General features: G+C 41.7%; 1 protein-coding gene across 2 annotated transcripts in view; it reads left to right on the top strand.

Annotated features, from left to right (window-relative positions):
* The first annotated feature begins 689 nt into the window (after positions 1–689).
* Positions 690–20662, top strand: part of LOC118394027 (myocyte-specific enhancer factor 2C-like) — a 126601-nt gene continuing 106628 nt past the window's right edge. The window contains exon 1 of one of the 2 annotated variants that reach the window (XM_052461222.1): positions 690–708. The gene's annotated coding sequence lies outside the window, so the exon portion shown is untranslated. Of the gene's footprint in view, positions 709–7576; positions 7810–20662 lie in introns of those variants that run through there. The other variant, XM_052461220.1, reaches the window with a different exon arrangement.

Raw genomic sequence — 20662 nt, 5'->3', positions numbered from 1 at the left:
TAATTACTTTAATTTGCTGTTGATGATTTAACGATAAAGCAACAGGAAAAAAATCTGAAAGAAAGCACAGTGAAAGGAGTTTTCAGGGGAAACGCCATGCAGAGTTTCCTGTTGCTCTCCCGTCACCTTGCCTTCGACAGAACGCTTTGTGTTCCACCACTGGCACAGCCCACAGTCTCTGGACCCATGGCACGGACACACAGCCGCTCCCTCTGCCACAAATGTGCACACACACACACACATACACATGCACTCTTACACACACACACACATACACATGCACTCTTACACACACACACATACACATGCACTCTTACACAAAATTGTACACACACACACACACTAAAATAGAAAACACATTCTCACACCCAGGGCCGTGGTATAGACAGAGTCTGCAGACAGGCCAGACAGGTCCTTGTTGGAGAGGGACAGCATGTTCCCTGGTAGCCCTACCAGCTCCTGCATTCAAGCACTGTACACTGTACCAGGCGACACTGCAATAGAGAGCCAATCCCTCCTCTTCCTCCTGCTCCTCCTCCTCTACCCTGCCCAGCCCAGACAGACTGACAGACAGACAGCCAGGCTCTGGGGCTCAGTCTCTCCTTTTGGGAGAGAAACAGGGAGAGAGAGAGCCCAGGCCAGGCCTCCAAAGCCTGGCCCCCTCACACAGGGGGGAGCCCCAGACAAAACCAAGACGGCAAGAGTCCAGTAAGTATTTTCATGCGTGCCTGCATGTGTGCATGTGGTACTCTTCAATAGAAGAGAAGAATGGGGAGCTTTCTTTGCTTTGCAGACCTTATATGAAGAGAGACATAATACAATTATATCCTGTTGAACACTGAGACCCTATAGGCAAAGTGTGTATATCATCCTGTTTCATTCCTGCGGTGATTCAACTCCCGAATTGCTATTGTTCTATGGACCTTATCATACATTAGTGTAAAGATATCCTTGGCGACAAAGAGATCCCCTCGTTTAAAAACCAAACAGATTAGTGGATTTCCATTGCCCAGAATCATGTAGACAATACAGCGCGATCAATACTAATATGTTTGCACCAAGATAAATTATTGATTCCCCAAACATCAGGGGGTCCCGGTGTTTTACCCCAATCAATATTAACAGTATCCCCCTTTTCTGTTCGACTTTCTGTAATCCATATTACACTCAGATTTCCAACACATCACTTCTCATATAATATTATGAATCTGTACTTTAGTGCATTGATTGATTTCAGGGATGTATAAAATACAAATGTAGGAGTATTATTCAATATTATTAGATTTTGAGATTGCATTTTTCTGTGACTGGAAAATACCCAGATAAAAATAAGCTCCTCTTCTGAGCTATTCTTATGTGAAAGGACTTACTGTGGATATATTATTTAGTTGATACTAAGGCCAATTTGGTTTGTTCAAAATATTGAAGAGAGGAAATGTATCATTTGGAGGAAGGGGGAAATGACCTACAGTAATGATGCAGGCTGCCAAAGAAAAGATCCAACTTTCCTCTAGCTGCTTTGGGTGATTTTATCAGGTATTAGTTTAACTCAATAAAATGAATAGCCTACATTTCCTGAATATTGTGGTTCTTTTTAAAACAACAAGACTGTAATTTATTTGTCAAAATGGCAAAAATACATAGGGATGAATGAGCTCCAATTATAAATATAAATATAAACTTGAAGATCTTATCGAAGTATGTGTCACCGCAATCTCATAAATGATATATTTAGTGCCAAGGGAATTTCACATTTGTTTGGGAACTTTCTGCTGCTAGGTCAACACTCCAGAAGAATTGGACAACATGGAGGAAGTTGTGTGTACCAGTAACACTCAACATATTATTCATTCTCACACAAGGCCTTCCATACAGAAGGGGGCAGTTCCTCTGACACAGTTCATATTAAGTCAGACAAGGCCAGTTAAGGACCCAACAGCCTGATTGGGCATTCAGCAGCAACAGTTGAGTTGGAGTCAGAGGATCAGCTGCAAAAAAACTTGCAATGTGTTTAACAGCGCAGGTGATGAAGACTGGATCCCCACACTGTAGGTTATACAAAATATACAGGTGATGAAGACTGGATCCCCACACTGTAGGTTATACAAAATATACAGGTGATGAAGACTGGATCCCCACACTGTAGGTTATACAAAATATACAGGTGATGAAGACTGGATCCCCACACTGTAGGTTATACAAAATATACAGGTGATGAAGACTGGATCCCCACACTGTAGGTTATACAAAATATACAGGTGATGAAGACTGGATCCCCACACTGTAGGTTATACAAAATATACAGGTGATGAAGACTGGATCCCCACACTGTAGGTTATACAAAATATACAGGTGATGAAGACTGGATCCCCACACTGTAGGTTATACAAAATATACAGGTGATGAAGACTGGATCCCCACACTGTAGGTTATACAAAATATACAGGTGATGAAGACTGGATCCCCACACTGTAGGTTATACAAAATATACAGGTGATGAAGACTGGATCCCCACACTGTAGGTTATACAAAATATAAAGGTGATGAAGGTGATCAAAAACAATCAGCTTAATTACAAATTGCAAAATGACCTCACCCTGAGAACCAAGGCTAAAATCCTCAAACTCAGGGAACATGTCTGAGTAGGCCTACAAGGCAAAGCTGTAGTAATAGCATGCGACCTAGATAAACAGCTCTCCATGAATGAGGAACCTATAAAATACGGCACATTCTAAAATGGCCTACCTCACCTGGCATAAACCATTCACACCTTTAGGCTACACAGGTAAATGCTTAATAAACCGTAATACTGTGATGATACACTTGAATGGCAATACTATTGCACTCCTTTACATAACAATGGCAATGACATTCTCATTACTGAAAACAAAGACACAAGCAGCTTCTTGATTTAGCTTATCGTGGACACTGCCATTGGGTGCAGCGAAACCACCCAAATGTATAATTCGACAAATCCCATGCAACCGCGTTAGAAGTTCATGCAGCCTAATTACAAGTTAAAACACTTGAATGTGTTATGTTCTATTGTCTACACCTAGATTAGACTGACAAGGTGTAAATCCCACCATCCAAATTAACATGAAAACATGCATTAGCCTACTTCTCCAAGACAAGCTCAAAGCTTTTTATGCTTGCTTCGAGGCAATCAACCGAGACACTCCTAAGAGGGCCCTCGCTGCTGAAGAGGACTGTGAGCAGACTGGAGTAAGACGTTCAATCGTGTGAACACTCTCAAAGCAGCCAGCCCAGATGGCATCCCCAGCCGTGTCCTTAGAACTTGCGCTAAACAGCAGGCTGGAGTATTTATGGACATATTCGACCTCTCCCTCCCTGTCCCAGTCTGTGATCCCCATAAGCTTCAAGATGTCCACCGCTTTCCCTGTACCCGAGCAAACAAAGGTAACATGCCTAAATGACTATCACCCTGTAACACTCACTTCTGTCATCATGAAGTGCTTTGAGATGCTCATCAAGGACTAAATCAGCTCCACCCTACTGGACACCCTGGACGCATAACAATTTGCATATCATCCCAACAGATTGATACACGATGCAATCGCCATTGCTCTGCACGCTGTCCCTTCCCACCTGGACAAGAGGAATACCTATGTGAGAATGCTGTTCGTCAACTACAGCTCAGCTTTCAACACCATCGTCCCCTCCAGGCTTGTCACTAAGCCCAAGGCCCTGGGTATGAACACCTCCCTCTGCAACTGGGTCCTGGACTTCCTGAAAGGCAGACCCCAGGTGGTGAGGGTAGGCAACAACACCTTTGCCACGTTGACTATTCTCAACACGGCATCCTGGGGGTGCGTGCACAGCCCCCTCCTGTACTCCCTGTACACCCACGACTGCGTGGCCATGCACAACTCGGACAACACCACCATGCACAACACCATCATTAAGTTTTCCGATGACACAACGTTGGTGGGCCCAATCACTGACGGCAACGAGTCAGCCCACAAGGAGGAGGTTAGAGCCCTGACAGAGTGGTGCCAGCCTCTCCCTCAACATCAGCAAGTCAAGGAGCTGATCGTAAACTACAGGAAGCAGGAGAGGGGGCACGCCCCTATTGACATTGAATTGGCTGCAGTGGAGAGGCTAAAAAGGTTAAAGTTCATCGGTGTGCATATCACAAAGGACCTGATATGGACCAGTCACGCTGACACCGAGGTGAAGAAGTTGCAACAACCACTCTGCAACCTCAGGCGACTGAAGAAATGTGGCATGGGCCCTCAGATCCTCAACAAGTTTTATAGCTGCACCATCAAGAGCATCTTGACCAGTTTCATCCCTGCCTGACATGGTAACTGCACCACCCTCAAATGAATGGCTCTACAGAGGGTGGTGCAGACGGCCCAACCCATCCCTGGGGGCTGCCCTCCAAGACATCTACAAAAGGTGATCCTTGAGGAAGGCCTGGAAGGTTATCAAATACTTCAGTCACCAAGCCATGTACTGTTCACTCTGCTACCATCCGGATAGCAGTATCGGAGCATCGAGACAGCTTTTATCACCAGGCCATCAGACTGTTGAACAGCTGTTTCCCTGGACAGATCTGCACCTTGTAGACTATCTGCACCTTGTAGACTATCTGCACCTTGTAGACTATCTGCGCATCCAACCCTTACACATATACAGTTGAAGTCGAAAGTTTACATACACTTAGGTTGGAGTCATTAAAACTAGTTTTCAACCATTCCACAAATTTCTTGTTAAATTAACAAACTATGGTTTTGGCAAGTCAGTTAGGACATCTACTAGTAATTTTTCCAACAATTGTTTACAGACAGATTATTTCACTTGTAATTCATTGTATCACAATTCCAGTGGGTCAGAAGTTTACATTCACTAAGTTGACTGTGCCTTTAAACAGCTTCCAGAAAATTATATCACGGCTTCAGACGCTTCTGATAGGCTAATTGACATAATCTGAGTCAATTGGCGGTGTACCTGTGGATGTATTTCAAGGCCTACCTTCAAACTCAGTGCCTCTTTGCTTGACATCATGGGAAAATCAAAAGAAATCAGCCAAGACCTCAGAAAAAAAATGGTAGTCCTCCACAATTCTGGTTCATCCTTGGAAGCAATTTCCAAATGCCTGAATGTATCACGTTCATCTGTACAAATAACAGTATGCAACTGTAAAAACCTTGGGAACACGCAGCGGTCATACCTTTTAGGAAGGAGACGCGTTCTGTCTCCTAGAGATGAACGCAGAACAGAACCCAGAACAACAGCAAAGGACCTTGTGAAGATGCTGGAGGAAACACGTCCAAAAGTATCTACATCCACAGTAAAACGAGTCCTATATTGACATAACCTGAAAGGCAGCTGAGCAAGGAAGAAGCCACTGCTCCAAAACCACCATAAAAATCAGACTACGGTTTGCAACTGCACATGAGGACAAAGATTGTACTTTTTGGAGAAATGTCCTCTGGTCTGATGAAACAAAAATAGAACTGTTTGGCCATAATGACCATCTTTATGTTTGGAGGAAAAAAGGGGAGGCTTGCAAGCCGAAGAACACCAACCCAACAGTGAAGCACGGGGGTGGCAGCATCATGTGGTGGGGGTGCTTTGCTGCAGGAGGGGCTGGTGCACTTCACAAAATAGATGGCATCATGAGGCAGAACAATTATGTGGATCTATTGAAGCAACATCTCAAGACATCAGTCAGGAAGTTAAAGCTTGATCGTAAATGGGTCTTCCAAATGGACAATGACCCCAAGCACACTTCCGAAGTTGTGGTTAAAATGACTTAAGGACAACAAAGTCAAGGTATTGGAGTGGCCATCACAAAGCCCTGACCTCAATCCTATAGAACATTTGTGAGCAGAACTGAAAAAGCGTGTGCGAGCAAGGAGGCCTACAAACCTAACTCAGTTACAGCAGCTCTGTCAGGAGGAATGGGCCAAAATTCATCCGATTTATTGTGGGAAGCTTCTGGAAGGCTACCCGTAAAGTTTGACCCAAGTTAAACAATTTAAAAGCAATGCTACCAAATACTAATTGAGTGTATGTAAACTTCTGACCCACTGGGAATGTGATGAAAGAAATAAAAGCTGAAATTAATCATTCTCTTTACTATTATTCTGGCATTTCACATTCTTAAAATAAAGTGGTGATCCTAACTGACCTAAGACAGGGAATTTTACTACTACCAAAATATCTGTCCTTTTGTGTGGAGTCAAATGGAGGGAAAATGTCCAGCATGACGATGGCTCACTGACATCTTCACAAGGCCTTCTTCAAAAAGATGGATTCCAGAAACATTTTCTTGACTCGTGCTGGGAAGTGGAAAGGTGGTAATTTCCAGTTGTGAATGAGTAAATACGAGTTGGATGCATTCACATGCTTTGAAGTTGTTTAGAAACAACAGTCAATTGGCTAATGTCAAACAAGCTGCGTCAACCATTAACTAAATGCACACATTGTCATACTGGCAAACAAATTATAGTGTTAATATATTATAGGAATAGATTGATTTTTCAAAATCCTGTTTTGTTGTTGCATTTAACTGCCGAAAAAAGGCTGTTATCGAGGTCATTTCCTTCGTAGGTGATGTCCAAGGTCAGCATGTGGGAGAAGTCGGAGGTTAGGGATGATAACTGAGTTTCCCAATAGTAATTGCTGCAGGGACGTTCAAGTGGATTTTTCCCAGTCATATGTGATGAATTCCACCTTCACACTTGGTTATGAATGATGGTAAATATTCAAGGTGTGTATGCATGAGCACGGATTGGAGTATGCTATCAAAATCAAACAATGCACAAGATAAAATGAAATGGTTTAAAGAATGCAGTAAATAACTAAATAAGCCATTACAGTATGATTCTGCAACAGAAAGCAACAAGAAATGAATATTGCGCTACCATTTAATGCACATTAAATCAATTTATTACTTCTGGATTTACTACAGTAAATTGGAAAAGGAATACCCCATGCTAATTTTAAACTCTGTCAGGAAAAGCAGGAAACCACCATTGCCATTGACATCATCTGAAGTTAACCCCCCTCCTTCTAGGTTTAATTTATACCTTCACATACACCTGGATTAACCCTCATTTTCTTTGTGCAAATCAGACCGTTTAAAGCCAGATTATTTCAAGTTTATTTTACATCATGGTCGAGAAATTTTATTTTCATTAGTCCAGCATAAAATAGTAATTTAGTCCAGGACTTTATCTGGAAATCGCCCCTATATAGAGTATATCTAAAGAAAGGAGGGACAAGCTACATATTTGTTTTGTTTCTGGAGATGGCCACTAGTTCTTGGTACTAATAATGGTGTCTTTTCATCATGCAAGTTTAAATGAAAGCAGGACGTGGGGTGTTGTTAAATGTGAGGGATGAAGGGGTATTTCTTTGCTCCTTCCTGGATGGTAACATTCTTTTGGGGGCAATAATCCAGGGTACATATGCCACAGCTGACAAAGTCTATGTGTCCCTGATCCCTCAGCGGGCTAAATATACTCAGGAGTGACTGGGGCAGGTGGATCGGGGGGAGGGTGACGTGGGTGGGGGGTTTGGAGAGAACAAGTCTTGGGTTCAGTGTGGACAGAGATCAGGGGCAAAACACAACCCAAAACAGGGGTTTATATTCAAAGCCAGCTGGTCTGGCTTTTATACATGCAGGACATTTTTTGTTTTACAGTGAACTTTTACTCTTCTTTTACACTTATCTCTAACTATATATATTTTCTTTACCTGTGACTGTTTGATTGAGCTGTCCCTCAGCTGGTCCTGTAGGGTGGTACTTCCTGGAGAAGCAAAGATACGGTGCGGGTGAGTTTACAGAGCACACCCTTAGCTTCCCCTTCTACTTTCCATGGGGTACTGTGACTTTCTGCTAGATGAAAAATCTGGTTCTGGCAGGGGCACTCTTTTTGCCATAGAGTGGATGATGACCAGCCATAAATCTGTTAAACAACTAACTATATTGTAATATAGTATTGGCATTAGTGTTAGTAAATGATTGATATTGACTTGTGTAGCCTATATTGAAAAGTGAAACAGTAACTTTGTCGTGTACGAACAATAAAAATACATCTGGATCTGCAATCAAACCCATTCGGGCAGAGAATGGACGCTAGGTTCTTTTACCTCAGGTACTTACAGTTAGTGCTTGACAGAGAACCAAGATGATGGAAAAGCGTAATGGTTGAGCTATGCTGAAGTTGGAAATCGGGCAGTCACAAACAGCTGTTGCCAATCACTTCTGTACCAGTGAATGGCCCATGGAGGATCCTGTACTGTAGCTACATGGGTTGGAGTTTTACATGTATACCTTTTAATTTCTCCAAGCCATGACAAATGGTTTGACTCTCTAGAGTAACTTCATACTGTCTTGTATTTTTTGTTTGAATTCGTCACAGTCAGTTTGGATTATTTGTCTTCCTAAGGTTAATTGCTAAGAACACCTTGTTGCGTAATCTGAAATCATCTGTGAGTGAAAAGTGTATGGCTTCAACATGCTGTTTGCCTTAGAAATAGCTTACCCCGCAAGGTAGCCACCTAAGTGGCTGCTGCAGACTTCAATATCAATTTGTATCACACAGAGGCCAACACTTAAATAAGACATTTCTCGCTAAGCAGTGAAACAAAGAGGAAATTTGTCATATTACACCAACTGAAGGGAGTTGATATTGAACTAACTGCCTCTCTGAAGGCAGGGGTAGAAAAATGTACTAAATAGCATGAAAATGTCCTAAAACAACACCAAAGAATTCCAACCCAAACAAAAGTTGAGATTGATTTTTATGGATGCTGAAAGGCTTTGTTCAACTTTTTCTTCTGACATTTGATTCAAGGAATTTTAGTAACCTACGCAACGTGTTTGAGTACTGTTGTTGATGGCCCATCAGCAGGCAATTAAGTAGCAGTGATAGCTATTATTAAAATGTACTAAAAACCATAATATTAATAATTTAAATGTTATTATAAAATAAATAAATTATACATAGTATTAATTTATAACACCACTAGTTGATATGCCATATCAACCAACACATTGAGACACAATTACTGCAAAAGAATCCATGGAATAAATGTGTATATACTTTACCCTTTCTACATCTCCCGTCAAAATGCTTAAGTTTTCCATTTGAAATCCTGGGTGTCTGGGGATATTCTATGTAGCTTTGGTTCTGTGTCACCTTGTTAGGTTCAACAAAGTGAGCCATTACTTTCCTTCCTCTTTAATATCAACCCTGAAGAGAGGGGACCTTAGAAGCATTGACCCAGTAAAAACCTCTCTTCACTTACAAACCTTTTTGCCGCAACAGTCCAGCGCTTTGATGGGAAATGGAGTTGAGGAAAGTCATTGTTTTTCCTCTCTTATCCAGGCCTCTCTATCCCTTTGAACTTCCAACCACCACCCCCATCCTGTTGCTTCGCCATCACCCTGTACCGTTGTACTGTTGCCTGTACTATATTACTTTGATGTATGTGCCCATCCTTCTGAGCTTCTCATAGTCTTGATACACTCCAAATTGACCTTCAATCAGTTAGTAATGTTAACGACAACTTATGCTTAGTGTGGGGTTGATAGCACTCTTGACATTTGCTGAATAGAGAGAACCCCAGGAATGTTTAAGTCTGTGTTTGTATCTAAATTTAGCTTCCTTGATTGCAGAGATTACGCTTGTGAGCACATAATACGCTTAATGTTATGAGTCTGGTGCAATTGATATGTTCGTTTGGATTTACACTAAGCCTTACGGAGAAATAGATTGCGGCGAAAGCAAAGTGGTACATAGGCGTCCATTGCTACTGATTTGTTTTAATTTGCTCTTGGCGTATGGCTTTGCAGTAGTTGTCGTGGTAATGCTGCCTATTGGTGCTCCAGACGCCGTGTCCTGCCATTACATAAGCCATACATTTCACATTTAAAACAAATGATCACTGAACTAAGACATATTACACACATGGAAGTAGTTTCATTGTGACGGCACTGAAAGGACAAGTACCTTCGTTCCACTGTAATTTCTTGCAGTAATGGGGGCGGTAGTTTTCCTTTGTCTTCTATTTGCTTTATTACACCATTTCAAATTTCCACGTTCCAGCCGCAGTCCGGCCTCGTTTAGGAGAAATCCCTTTTCAGTCTGAATCTACCGCCCTGAGCAGTGTCGTTGCCTGTACAGTACACCACACCACATGGTTTCTCTGCCGCTAGAGTGCCTGTGCACTAGAGTTGGTTAAATCTACAAAACATGAGTGGTGCTCGCTAGGCAGCGAAGCAGCAAGCCTTTTGATCTGCAGCTAATCTCAGTGGCCTGTCTCTCATCTGATGGCGTCTGAATAAGAATAAGTCGGATTGATGCTGGAGGCACGGAGAGGTTTAGACGCCGCCTCGCGTCTGCCACACTCCGCTCCGCCGCGTCCCCTTCTTCACCGGGGGTCACTGGGCCTACTGTGTCATGTCAGGTCTGCGTTTCACATTAACACACATCAACGTCCATTGGCATAGCTTGACAGCTAGATGTTATCAAAGGCAGTTGCTGTATGGCAAGGTTCCCCAACTGACTGTAAAAACACCAGGAAATCAGCTCTAAGTGATTTTAAGTTTGGAAATCTGTTCCCAAGTATGCCAGCACGTACTAGAGAGACACGTGATCATCTACAAATCTAAGCAAGGTTTGAAATTACTATGTTTTAGACAAACATTATATCTGTTTGGGCTTCTTAAGGTCAATTTGCAGTCTACCAATTATTTGTAGTTATGTTCCGGCTCCCTGACCACAGCTGAATCTAGATGACAGTCCCTGCTGTATGGTGTAGGAGATGTGTACTGCATAGTTCTACTGAGTGGTGTTTTGTAGTGTTTAGAGGGATGTTTAGTAGTGTTGAGAGTTTAGAGTAGTCTTTAGAGAGATGTTTAGTAGTGTTGAGAGTTTAGAGTAGTCTTTAGAGGGATGTTTAGTAGTGTTGAGTGTTTAGAGTCGTTTTTAGAGGGATGTTTAGTAGTTTTGAGTGTTTAGAGTAGTGTTTAGAGGGATGTTTAGTAGTGTTGAGAGTTTAGAGTAGTCTTTAGAGGGATGTTTAGTAGTGTTGAGTGTTTAGAGTCGTTTTTAGAGGGATGTTTAGTAGTTTTGAGAGTTTAGAGTAGTCTTTAGAGGGATGTTTAGTAGTGTTGAGTGTTTAGAGTAGTGTTTGGAGGGATGTTTAGTAGTGTTGAGAGTTTAGAGTAGTCTTTAGAGGGATGTTTAGTAGTGTTGAGAGTTTAGAGTAGTCTTTAGAGGGATGTTTAGTAGTGTTGAGAGTTTAGAGTAGTCTTTAGAGGGATGTTTAGTAGTGTTGAGAGTTTAGAGTAGTCTTTAGAGGGATGTTTAGTAGTGTTGAGAGTTTAGAGTAGTCTTTAGAGGGATGTTTAGTAGTCAGGAGAATAGCTGGAGGCCACAGCTGCTGTAAGGACATGTGCTGTGTAATGGTTGTCATAGGAATAAGAAACAGTGATCAGATCTATTCTTCCTTCCCCGGATCTCATGCCCTCACTTTAGACTCCAACCTCACTGACGAACGACAAACTGTGTCACCTAAACCTGATGGTTTACAAGCCATACAGGTCTCCAAAAGGCCCAAAGCCTGGCATATGGACTGACCCTGTTTATAATGTTTTAATTTCACCTTTATTTAACCAGGTAGGCTAGTTGAGAACAAGTTCTCATTTACAACTGCGACCTGGCCAAGATAAAGCATAGCAGTGTGAACAGACAACAACACAGAGTTACACATGGAGTAAACAATAAACAAGTCAATAACACAGTAGAAAAAAATTGTCTATAATCATTGTGTGCAAAAGGCATGAGGAGATAGGCGAATAATTACAATTTATCAGATTAACACTGGAGTGATAAATGATCAGATGGTCATGTGCAGGTAGAGATACTGGTGTGCAAAAGAGCAGAAAAGTAAATATATAAAAACAGTATGGGGATGAGGTAGGTAAATTGGGTGGGCTATTTACCGATGGACTATGTACAGCTGCAGCGATCGGTTAGCTGCTCAGATAGCAGATGTTTAAAGTTGGTGAGGGAGATAAAAGTCTCCAACTTCAGCGATTTTTGCAATTCGTTCTAGTCACAGGCAGCAGAGAACTGGAAGGAAAGGCGGCCAAATGAGGTGTTGGCTTTAGGGATGATCAGTGAGATACACCTGCTGGAGTGCGTGATACGGATGGGTGTTGCCATCGTGACCAGTGAACCCTAGATCAGCCATGGCACGGTGTTGATAGGTCCTGGAGTTTGGGCTGAACAAAACCTATGGGTGCTACGACATTCTTGTCACTCCAGTGGCCTGGACTTTCAGTTCCCGTTTGAATAATTTATGATTGGCTTTCTTTACACCCTGTAGCGTGCAAAGAGCAGTATGGCAGTATCGCTACAGAGCCTCACTCACACACAACCTGCTCTGTACACCCCCTCTAATCTGTACTTCCACTAAGCTGTACACCTCCTAACCTGTACACCAACTAACCTCTACACCCCGATCCTATCAGACTCTTCTATTACACCCCTGTTCTACTGCACTGTGTGTGTGTGTGTCTGTGTGTGTCTGTGTGTGTCTGTGTGTGTGTGTGTGTGTGTCTGTGTGTGTCTGTGTGTGTCTGTGTGTGTGTGTGTGTGTGTGTGTGTGTGTGTGTGTGTGTGTGTGTGTGTGTGTGTGTGTGTGTGTGTGTGTGTGTGTGTGTGTGTGTGTGTGTGTGTGTGTGTGTGTGTGTGTGTGTGTGTGCGGCATGCCTAATTGCATGCATACTTCAGGACCAAATATATCTCCAGAAAGCTCTAGAATGAATTCTGAAGATGGTAGAGCGCATTCAGACTGGGTAGGCTTCTTGTATATGCTGTATAATTCCAGCTAAACCTACAAATGATATCAAATTTCTATAATTTTATGTCAAACACTTAAATGTGATTTAGCCTACGACAGTAGGATTTACAGTGTGTTAACAATGGCAGTGTTCTACCTTAGTGGTTCCTGTACCACCAACTGTATTTTGTTCTGCCCAGAGTACCCCCTCATGTGCATTTATCCAGTAAGCCTATGGTTTCATGAGTCTTCTCAAGTACCCCCTGTGGATAGGCTAAGAACCCCCTTTGGATAGTCTAAGAACTAACTGTGGATAGGCTAAGAACTAACTGTGGATAGGCTAAGAACTAACTGTGGATAGCGTAAGAACTAACTGTGGATAGGCTAAGAACCCCCTGTGGATAGGCTAAGAACCCCCTGTGGAGAGGCTAAGAACCCACTGTGGATAGGCTAAGAACTAACTGTGGATAGGCTAAGAACACCTGTGGATAGGCTAAGAACCCCTTGTGGGTAGGCTAAGATCCCCCTGTGGGTAGACTAAGAACCCCCTGTGGATAGGCTAAGAACCCCTGTGGATAGACTAAGAACCCCTGTGGATAGACTAAGAACCCCCTGTGGGTAGACTAAGAACCCCTGTGGATAGACTAAGAACCCCTGTGGATAGACTAAGAACCCCCTGTGGGTAGACTAAGAACCCCCTGTGGATAGGCTTAGAACCCCTGTGGATAGACTAAGAACCCCTGTGGATAGACTAAGAACCCTTGTGGATAGACTAAGAGCCCCTTGTGGATAGGCTAAGAACCCATGTGGATAGACTAAGAACCCCCTGGAAGTTCTAGTAGCCTTGGTTGGAACCACTGCTCTACCTTGATCATGTGAATATTCACATTATAACTATGACTGCTGAAATGTCAGATCACGTGTGTGATCTTTCCACTGCTACAGGGTAACACACAACGTCTGTCAGGCATAGCTTCTGCTCAGCATCAGGAAACACCGGTTGGCACCATTCGACTGGAAACAAAAAAAAATCTACATTGGCATCCCCACTTTACAGGCTCCTGAAGAAAGGAGGGCTGAAACAATGAAATAACTGTGCCAGTTTCTGAGCAGTTAGGAGTGAATTACTTGTCAGCCATTCAATTGGAGGAAAAATCATTAGCGAGTGAGAGGCACTTCTTTTTGCTCACATGAAGTAATCTGGAGACAAAGGGAACTTTGAGTGAAATACTGAAATATACAGTGAAACCATGTCAGTCACGCATTCTCCGCAGGGAAGAAAAGAGGACTTTAGGAAGCAGTGATGACTGTCCCTGACAGCATTTGTGATTTTAGCAGCCTAAAACATTGGACATAAAGGTGGCTATATCAAATTGAATTTGATGTGAATATTAAAACTATGCATGTATTGATGAAATATTCAGCTTTTAATGAGGCTGTGTGATGCTATTTGAATTATCATCTACAAAGGAAGTAATTTGTAATATTTTACAATCCATTGAAACAAAAATGGAGCAATGACATGCATACCTTTCATTAACAAGGAAACATTATGTGAACTGTTTGGGGTAAAAGTATTTGTGGCTCATTGTTAGATAGCTGAACGATGAGTTCTCATCAGTTTCACTGTGCATTGCAACTCACAGCCCATTTTGCTTAACCAGTTGAATAAGCTTTGAAAAGGCTCTACAGCTCCCCTATAGGCAGCACTCATAGTTGCATAACACATACATTGCATTGGTCTCCAGTCCACATGGAGGGTACAACAATACTTCACACTTTCAACATCAAACACTGGGAATCTCACATGATAATCTCATCATTATTTGAATAATTAATCAATGTATCTATATAATCACCAGCCAAGTCTCATATGGCATATGTTCAGTAGTAGACAGTATGGTTTTACAGAGCGGGGTAGGTGGTGGTTATCTCAAAGTGAAGACCCAACATGTCCCTAATGGTGGCCTCCCCTTTCAGTACGAATAGCAGTAGTTCAGCCAGTGAATACAGTTACACGATCATGGGCCTTTTCCTGTGGGGTAACAGGAGTGTCAGGCAGAACAAAGGGAGAGCTTGTCATACTGCCAGCCTGCTCTCATAGACTAGACGTAGCATAGTAAATGTAAATCTGGGAATCCAAATTAACATAATATGTTACATTTAGTATGGTTAAGACAGAAGGTACCTAAGGTACCTAATGGCAAAAACTAAAATAGTGTAGTTGGTTGGGGTGGATGGATGGATGGATATCACAAATGTCTAGAAACCCAAAGGTTGCGTGGTCGAATCTCATCAAGGACAACTTTAGCATTGTAGATAATGAGCAACTTTACATTTACTTACTACTTTGCAACTACTTAGCATGTTAGCCAACCCTTCCCCTAACCTCTAACCTTAACCTTATCTCTAACCTTAACCCTAACCTTAACCTTAACCCTAACCCTAACCCCTAGCCTAGCTAACGTTAACCACCTAGCTAAAGTTTGCATTAGCCACCTAGCGACCTAGCTAACGTTGACCACAACAAAATGGAATTCGTACCATATCATACAGCAAATTCACAAGATATTGTACATATTACAATCCGTAACATATTGTACGTATTACAATTTGAACAATATCATACGAATTATAATTTGTAACAAATCATAGGAAATGTTATTTTATTAATATTATTTTTAATTTATTTCACCTTTATTTAACAAGGTAGGCTTGTTGAGAACAAGTTCTAATTTACAACTGTGGCCAAGATAAAGCAAAGCAGTGCGACACAAACAACAACACAGAGTTCCACATGGAAAAAACAACCATACAGTCAATAACACAGTAGGGAAAAAATGATGTCTTTATACAGTGTGTGCAAATGGCGTGAGGAGATAGGATGATGGTCATCTACAAATTAATAAGTACCTAACTAAACTTAACATATCATACTAATTGTTACGTCTACCCTTGAGTCCAAGTTGGTACTACTTGTGCCTCATCCATAATGGATCAAAGGTGTAGAGTTCGGACACTGTTTGAAGAACACAACATGCAAATTACCAGAATTGTCTCTCACTTGGCAAAGCTCTATAACGATTTCACCATTGCTTCACCATGCAGTCATCACGCAAAAGGCATGGGAATACTTCCAGGCAAAATATCAGAGTCAGTGGGTTATATGCAATTAACTAGATCTCGAAAAAACGTTTAGTATTGAAAAGTACAATTGTGAACATATTATAGTCAGTAGGTTATATGACATTAATTAGACCTTGAAAAAATCTTTAGTATCGAGAAGTTCAATTGTGAACATGTTAGCACTGCATATGCATTACATCCTGGCATTGTAGCGTTGGGCATACACAACATGTCATTAGACAGGCATTGCTCACAAAAGCGCCTCTAGCTAAATTAAAGCTCTTTAGGACTTTATGGGGGAAATAAAATAACATACTGCCATAATGAATAGTGAAAAGACTGGCTCTCTGCATTGTACAGAGGGAACATTTTCCATGGCTCTTGAGCCACTGCTAGTGGGGGGAATAGTGAGGGGATCGGACCGTAAAAGAAAGATAGCCCTGTTCGTTGATCCCTGTAATGGCCAGTAGGTCTGGGGGTTAAACAGTACAGTATAATCGCCATGTGTCTCCGGCTAACAAATCAAATCAGTCCCCCAAAAAATGGTCACATGCGCCAAATACCACAATACTTACTTACAAGCCCATAACCAACTACGCAGTTTTAATACAAGTAAGAGTTAAGAAAAATATTTACTAAATAAACTAAAGTAAAAAATAAAAGAACAACAATAAAAGAAGAGTAACGAGGCTACAGTACATACAGGGGTACCGGTAATACGCTGTTTTCATGGGTGAATTCGATGGCTCAGGCCAGAGAGGGTGACTAAAACACTACTAGACCATACTAGATCATTATTATACCATCTTTTCAGACTCTCATCCTGGGAATCTGGGAAACTAATTTGATTGTGTACGGAAATATATTGAGATATTAAACACAATTGTCTCGCTTGTATCTATGGTTTCAAACATAAGGCATCGGTTAATTAAAAAGTGTCTTTCTCACCGTTGATCTTCTAATTATACTGAACAGTGGTATCCTTCTACAACTGTAATTACTAATGATATTGCCTTCAGAGTTTCATTATGTGCTTTATTATTAAGGCAGACAAAATTATATGTAATGTAATGCTTTGGATCACTTAGACAAACAGTGCAGCAGAGAAGGGAATGGAAAGGTCCTATATCTTTGTCTCTGATTATTCTCCTGTGGACTGTGAAGTGATTATTGTGATAGTGTAGTGAGTATTGTGATGGTGTAGTGAGTATTGTGATGGTGTAGAGAGTATTGTGATGGTGTAGTGAGTATTGTGATGGTGTAGTGAGTATTGTGATGGCGCAGTGAGTATTGTGATGGTGTAGCAAGTATTATGATGGTGAAGTGAGTATTATGATGGTGAAGTGAGTATTATGATGGTGTAGTGAGTATTGTGATGGTGCAGTGAGTATTGTGATGTTGTAGTGAGTATTGTGATGGTGTAGTGAGTATTGTGATGCTGTAGCGAGTATTGTGAAGGTGTAGTGAGTATTGTGAAGGTGTATCTTCCAAGAGATCAAAAGCCAGGACAAATGGTAGACTGATCTAGAGATTGGGGATGACACACACACGTGTGCAGACACACACACGCATGCGGACACATGCCTGCGGACATTCACACACACACACACACACACACACACACACACACACACACACACACACACACACACACACACACACACACACACACCACACACATTCCCACGATCTATAGCCTTGTGGATCCTGTGTGGAGTTGGCCTTTAGGTCTCTACAAACTCCCTCTGATGTGTTTGGTCGTCTCATCATGTAAAATCAAGCCAATGTCAAAACAACACCTGTCTCTCTCCAATAGGAGACATAGAAAAACTGTCACACACCAAAAACTGGAAGCCTGTTCAGACAGAGCAGCACCACTTCAAATATGTCACTGTAGTGCAAGCTAATTCTCTGGAGTGGGACTGAGTGCTTCACAACATTATCAACTGTGACAGGCAGATTGTGTTTTCACGTGAGCATGATCGACAACAGATTACACACGGCCTGGGCTGTTCCTGTTGGCCCAAGAAATGTGTTGGTGTTTATCTCACTCTTATGAAAGGCAGACTGGCTACTTTGCTTCTTTCAGTTACACACACATACACACACACACACACACACACACACACACACACCCATATATTTAGGCAGCCCAATTATGTGTGTGACACATGCTCTGAAGTCAGTGCCAGGGAAGGCTTCAGAAACAATCTGAGCCAGATCAAAATCACTAACCACACTTTGTGTGTTTGACTCACATCCAGTCGCCATTTTCCTCTTCTCCTCTATGCACAATGCATGCCAAACCTCATGAAATTGCATTTGCCCAAAAGCCTACCGTCTGTGTACACATGGTGACATATTTCAAATTGTATAATCATTCTGGCAAACAGTACGTTTTATTCATGGAACTTTGAAGCGGCTGTCAATTCCCCTAAAGTGCTAAACATGTTCAGGTCGGGATCTCTCATAACTGGGAGAGACAGGGGGAGGGAAGCCCCAATAAAGTATGTCAGGAGGGGACAGTGGGCTCCAGGGGTGGGCTAAATGTAGTTTCATTGGAAATATATACACACTTAACACTAAACTAGACAAATCTCGGGTCAGGTTAAAAGTAAAGGAACGCGGTATATTATGCTCTCTGACCCTTTCTGAAATTAGATGACATGTCCCATCACTGTAGGAATTAGATTTACTCAAATATGGTTAGCTGATTAACGGACAACACTCAACATTCCAGTGGGTGGTAAAATGCATCGTATGTTTCCTGAACAATATGATTTGGAGACAAGATGTACTTTGACTATAAAACAACGTTTTGAACACTATTTTTAAACAAATCAAAACGGAACTAAAAAGCCATGGACTCCAGAAAAACTATTAGGCAAAAACCTCCATGGACACTATTACATCTGTAAACCATGCAATAATGAAGCCATGTATTGGTGTGAAAGCTGAATTGCAGTTACAATATATTATGACTGATACTTAAAACTTAAATAAAGCTTATTTTAAACCAAAAAAAAGATAGATTAAAGGGGGTGTGGGTTTGCTATCAGCGTGCCAGATTAATACATTTTTTTTATGTATTTTATTTTACCTTTATTTAACCAGGTAGGCTAGTTGAGAACAAGTTCTCATTTACAACTGCGACCTGGCCAAGATAAATCATAGCAGTGGGAACAGACAACAACACAGAGTTACACATGGAGTAATCAATAAAAAATAAAAAGTCTATATACATTGTGTGTAAAAGGCATGAGTAGGTAGGCGAATAATTACAATTTAGCAGATTAACACTGGAGTGAGAAATGATCAGATGGTCATGTGCAGGTAGAGATACTGGTGTGCAAAAGAGCAGAAAAGTAAATATATAAAAACAGTATGGGGATGAGGTAGGTATATTGGGTGAGCTATTTACCGATGGACTATGTACAGCTGCAGCGATCGGTTAGCTGCTCAGATAGCAGATGTTTAAAGTTGGTGAGGGAGATAAAAGTCTCCAACTTCAGCGATTTTTGCAATTCGTTCTAGTCACAGGCAGCAGAGAACTGGAAGGAAAGGCGGCCAAATGAGGTGTTGGCTTTAGGGATGATCAGTGAGGTACACCTGCTGGAGCACGTGCTACAGGTGGGTGTTGCCATCGTGACCAGTGAACTGAGATAAGGCGGAGCTTTACCTAGCATGGACTTGTAGATGACCTGGAGCCAGTGGGTCTGGCGACGAATATGTAGCGAGGGCCAGCCGACTAGAGCATACAGGTCGCAGTGGTGGGTGGTATAAGGTGCTTTAGTAACAAAGTGGATGGCACTGTGATAAACTGCATCCAGTTTGCTAAGTAGAGTATTGGAAGCCATTTTGACTATCCTACCGAAGTCGAGGATCGGTAGGATAGTCAGTTTTACTAGGGTAAGTTTGGCGGCGTGAGTGAAGGAGGCTTTGTTGCGAAATATAAAGCCGATTCTAGATTTGATTTTGGATTGGAGATTTGATATGAGTCTGGAAGGAGAGTTTACAGTTTAGCCAGACACCTAGGTACTTATAGATGTCCACATATGAATGCGTCAGACCAGTTTAGGATACAAAGTGTCACGCCCTGACCTTAGACTGCCTTTTATTCTCTCATTTGGTTAGGTCGGGGTGTGACTAGGGTGGGTACTCTAGTTTTTTAAATTTCTATGTTGGCCTGGTATGGTTCCCAATCAGAGGCAGCTGTCTATCGTTGTCTCTGATTAGGGATCATATTTAGGCAGCCTTTTCCTACTGGGTTTTTGTGGGATCTTGTTTTTTGTATTGTAGCCTTATTGCACTACAATGCTGCACTTTAGTTTTGTTACTCTTTATTGTTTTGTTGCTGGTTCACATTAAATAACATGATGGACGCCTTCCACGCTGCACCTTGGTCCAATCCTTCCAACAACGATCGTTACAATAAGTCAATCTATTTACAAGACAACGGAGCAAAAGACTACAAGGAGAATGTGAGATGAGCAGATGTATCAATGTCCTAAAATTGCTGTCCACAGAAAAACAGGGTGGCACAACAATGTCTGCAGATGTGTAACATTTAGTTGGTAACTGTATAGCCACAAGACAAAACAGACTTAGTCAGATATGCTGACACGATCAGTCTCACTCCACTCTCTAATGGAGTCAGTAACTAAATCCCTCTCTAAAGTTATCCAATGTAAATAATATGATCATG

Source organism: Oncorhynchus keta, chromosome 14 (genome assembly GCF_023373465.1).
Source record: "Oncorhynchus keta strain PuntledgeMale-10-30-2019 chromosome 14, Oket_V2, whole genome shotgun sequence".
Classification (NCBI taxonomy): domain Eukaryota; kingdom Metazoa; phylum Chordata; class Actinopteri; order Salmoniformes; family Salmonidae; genus Oncorhynchus; species Oncorhynchus keta.
This window is presented reverse-complemented; position numbering and strand designations above follow the sequence as displayed.